Here is a 5101-nt window from a genome sequence, read left to right as displayed (position 1 = left end):
ACTCTATCATGAATATGAACCTTTGGGTTCATTAATGTTGTGAATTTATTTCTAAATAATGTTTCATTACTTAATAAAGTATTTTACAGTGAGAGAATTATTTATAACTGAAAAGAAGCTTGAATCAGAGTGTGACTTTTTTTATTCCATAGGATCTCATAATGAAAAAACATTCACGATTGTTCTTTTAGAAAACACTTCCTAAAAAATTGTTAAGTGAGACTTGCAATCTTTGCTCTAGTTATGCTGCTTAAGTCCTTGTTGTCTTATCGTGGGTGTTAAAGTGCTAGTGATACATACTGGTACTGTCTATATAGCATTTTAATTGTAGGAATTAGCTCTTAGCCTTTCTATCTTCTGATTTTTAAATATCTTTAGAGAGTATTATACATAGAATTTCCACAATAATTACCCACTGTTCTACACTAGTAACTTCTAAACCTATTCATTATGATGTAAATAGGACAAGACTATGTTCTCTACTTCATAGGGTATATTTCACTGTAGCATCCCTTTCCATTTCACGAATAATCCAAATCTAAAAATATTTGCTCTTCTTTTCTTTTTTTTGTTTCCTGAAAAGTAAAATTCTTTGTTTTCAGGGATTTAGTCTTATTTGACAATGATTACCATGTCTGCATTTTATTCTGGTATTCTTTAATGGAAATGTACTGTTTAGTTCTATAAAAGGGGTTTTGTTTTGTTTTTGAGATTCTAAAATTCAGTTTTTACTGCCACGGTAAGTAATGGTCTGTTATATATTCTTTTTAACCTTAAAATTAATATGGAATCACATGTTAGAGTTGGTCGAAAGCTTGGAAGTAAATCTGATTCGACTTAATGTCTAAATAAGCAGGTACCCAGGCTGTTTATTTTAACTATTTCCAGTATCAGGGAGCTCACTACACCATACAGCTGTCCATTGCATTTTTAAAGAACTCTAATTGCTAGAAAGTTCTTTCTCACAACTATTAGAGTTGGCCTTCCTATAATTCTATCAATAAATCCCTGGAGCTACAAAAACCACAACTGCCTTTGAATCAGACATCCAGAGTTATATTCTCAGGTCAGCCAGTAACTAGCCATGTGATATTAGGTCAGAATCATGACCACTATGAGCCTCACTTTTCTGATCTATAAAGTGAGGGGGTTGGACCATTGAATACCTCTTCTAGCTCTTAAGTCCTAGGTTTCTTGTAGCTCTTTCATAGGGGATTATAATTCCTGAGAGTAGCTATTAGCTTCCTCCCTAAATTTACTTTTTCCACCCTAATACCCTGAGTTCGATCAAGAAATCTTTGTGCAACAGTTTCTAGCTCCCTTACAATCCTTATCACCCTTCCCTGGATACACTCCAGATTTTCAATATGCTTAAAGACAGCACCCAGAACTGAAGAAAACATATGTTCTAGATAAAGTCTGGGTACTGAGTTCCGTGGTACTAGCACTCCACTGTACTTGTATTAGTTATCTATTCCTGCATAACAAATTACCCTCAAATTTAAGTTTAAAACAGCAAGAAACGTTTATTAACTCACAGTTCTATGGGTCAGAAATTCAGAAAGGGTTTAGCTAAGTGATTCTGGCTCAGGGTCTCATGAAGTTCCGTAAAGTCATTGACCAGGGCTGTAGTCATCTCAAGACTCAAATGGGGCTGAAGGAGCTCTTTTTAAATTCATGCAGTTGTTGGCAGGCTTAACTTTCTCATGGCATACTGACTTTAGGGACTCAATTCCTCATCACACCACTGTGGGCCTCTCCATAGGACTGCTCCCATCATGATGCATCCTGACAACTTGCTTACTCCATAGCAAGTGATTTCGGGGAGGGAAAGAGGGAGAAAGGAGAGAGGAATGACAGTTTTTTAATAATATAACCTCAGAAGGAGTATCCCATCACTCCTACCATATTCTATTTGTTAGAATTGAGTCACCAGGTCCAGTCCGCAAGATTACACATATACATTGAACGTTAAGAGGCACAAGGCTTAAGAGACAGAGACTGAATTCTTTGGATGACATCTTAGAGGCTGCCTACTTCAATTGTCAACACACCTTTCAGTAAATGCAGCCTAAGGTTGCATGATGGTTTTGTGCCAATGGTTCATGTTGTTTCTGTTTTACAAAATTGTTGATTTTGCACTTAATTCTTTGAACCTTGAAGTAGGAATTATTTCTGACATTTTATTTCATTTATCTCCTTTATTTTATAATTTAAACTCCTACTGAGACAATAGGGAGTCTCCTAAAACATAGTTTCAGATATTGACCAATTTACTTTCAGTACTCCTGCAGTATATCCTGAGGGCTAGGGGGTTTAAAGTAGTATCATGAGTAAATACAATACCTTGATAAGCCTTAGAGGTCTCCTATAAGAGTTAATTCTTTATTAAATTAATTGACAATAACTACAAACTATTATATCTGTGTTAATCTCTAAGGGTCCTTTCAATCTGAGTACCCAAGCCTTGCAGTAATTGAATACTAGTCAATGTCTATTCTTCTTTCTACTTGAGTTACTTAAAGTCACTGTTATTTGTAACAAAAAAAATCTTATTTTTCTAATCCACCTGAAATAAAATTATTAGATATAATCTCCACTTGGAGATTTATCCTCTACTCGTATGCTTTCTAATTAAAGTGTTAGTATACAAAGAGAATATACAAATTTAAAAATGACACAATTAATAATTTTTAGACTACAGAGCACAATTCATTACATTTTTAAAATCAACAATATAAAAATGTATTTAGTGTTATAAATCTTGTTTGCTTCCATTTCTAAATAATTTTCCTTTTATAGTGAAAAGGAAACCTAAAAACATGAATAAAATGACATCTTTAAATGTAATAGCTGTGCCATACTGGTTTTGTAAAATATGAAACAAGTTATCTTTTGAATGGCTATTTTTAGTAGCATAGTACAATTGTATACTGTAAATTAAGGGAGTGCATTTCAAGAATCACTGATTTGACTCAAATCCAATCAAAATAAAATTGCATAGGTTTTTGATAAGTGGGAGAAAAAGAGGTTTCAAAAATGTTTTCCCTTTTCAACAGGAAAAATCATTTTATTAAGAGTCAGAAGACTGGGCTTTGGACATGGCACTGCCTCTGTGGTATGACCTTAGACCAGTCATCAATTCCTCTATAATTTGGTTACTTGTCTGAATAGAAAGTAGTTGGATCAAGGTGTCCTTCAGATTTAAAAGTTTCTGATTTTATGAATTGTCTACATTTCTCTCTCTTCCAAGGTCATTTCAATCAAAAATTGTAAGGAATTGGAGAGAAAGGAAGCATAGGCAAAATTAAATGTGCGTATGGATCTTAGTTCATCGCTATGCTTGGAAATTCTCTTTCCTCTTTTTTCTTTTAAAGACCTCTGAAGGTATGGATGTTGCCATTTCCCCTTAAGAACTGGATCTCTGAAGGCGGGGCCGTCTCCTCCCACATGCTCACAGAGTGCATCTGTGGCCTGGCACCCCCGGGGCCTGGTGAAACCTGGGTATGGTCCGTGGCTCCACCTGGGGCACGAACCCAGGACCTTCGGTGTGTAAAGAAGGCGTGCTAACCACTACACTATGGAGCAACCCCCAATCCCTAATAATTTTTTGTATAAACCTCTAGATTTTAAATGCACATTTTAATCTGTATATACTAAGGAATATATAATAGCCTATGTAAATAATGAATATTTAATGAGTACCTATTATGTCCTTGGATTATATAAAATTATATATTGATTTTTTTAAATGCAATATTATTCATCCAATACATCCTATTCAAATCACTTCCTTTTTTCATTTATGAAGAATTGGAATACCGCATGGTATTCTGTTGCCCTATTAATGGATTATTGGGTTGTTTCCGAATGTCATTATTATGAATAAACTTTCAGTAACTATTCTTGTGCTTTTATCTTTGAATACTTGTGAAAATATTTCTCTAAAATAGATTCTTTGAAATTAATTTAATGAGTCAAAGACTATATATATTTAAAATTATAGTCAACATTGCAAATTACTATCCAAACCAATCCTATCTTTCTATTCTCCCAGTAAGATGTGAATGCTTATTCAAACACTCTTCCATTCTGGATATTATCAATCTTTTAAATCTTTCCCAATCTGGAAGGAGTAAAATTATTTCTTGTTATATTAATGTGCACTTCCTTAATTTCCAGTGGGTTAAGCATCTTTTCATAGATGTTTGTACTTCTTCCATGATTCATCATCTATGGAATTCTCATCTACACTTACTAAGGAATGGTGACAAATTTAATAAACGGCAAATATAATTGGAACCTAAATCTCCTAAAATGTCTCTCTTTTTAAAAGTCTAACCGAAGAGACAGAGACTGTATTATTTGGATGATAAGTTACAGTTGGTTCCTTTTTGAAAACTATTTAAGGTTTTGGAAACAAATTAATTGTGGCAGATAAAGATGACTACTTTTGACTCCACCCCTAGTCAGTGGCAATATATGGGCTATCATTTTAATTGCACACTTCTCCTCAAGGACATTTAGAGAGGTCTCTAGAGATAGTTAAGTTGTTATTTCAATGCAGAGAACAGTACTTCAGGGAAACAAATGTCTGTAAGTCAGAGGGAAATATTTGAGAGTGTAAAATGTGAACTTAGATATTATTCATCATTGTTGACTACTGATATTTTTCTATGTACTTCTTACCTTGATTCTGAATATATTTCTAGACTTAAAAGTTTTGTTAAATAATAGAATCTAAATAGAAAATTGAATTGTTTTTATAGAGATACTATAATTTACATATCATTCAATTAATCCTTTTAGTAATTTTTAGTATATTGTTATAAACCATCATCTAATTTTAGAATATTTTCACCCCCCTAAAAAGAAATTCCATACCCATCTACAGTCACTTCCCTGACTTCGCTCAACTCTTGACAAGATCAAAGTGTCGGCAGATTTAGTTCATGGTGAGGGCCCTCTACTTGGCTTATAGACGTCCACCTTCTCATTGTACCCTCACATGACAGAGAAGAAGCTCTAGTGTCTCTTAACTTTACTTAAAAGGGCACCAACACCAACCCCATCATGGGTCTCCAGTCTAATGACCTCACCT

This window comes from Pteropus vampyrus, unplaced genomic scaffold (genome assembly GCF_000151845.1).
Source record: "Pteropus vampyrus isolate Shadow unplaced genomic scaffold, Pvam_2.0 Scaffold47, whole genome shotgun sequence".
NCBI classification, from domain to species: domain Eukaryota; kingdom Metazoa; phylum Chordata; class Mammalia; order Chiroptera; family Pteropodidae; genus Pteropus; species Pteropus vampyrus.
This window is presented reverse-complemented; position numbering follows the sequence as displayed.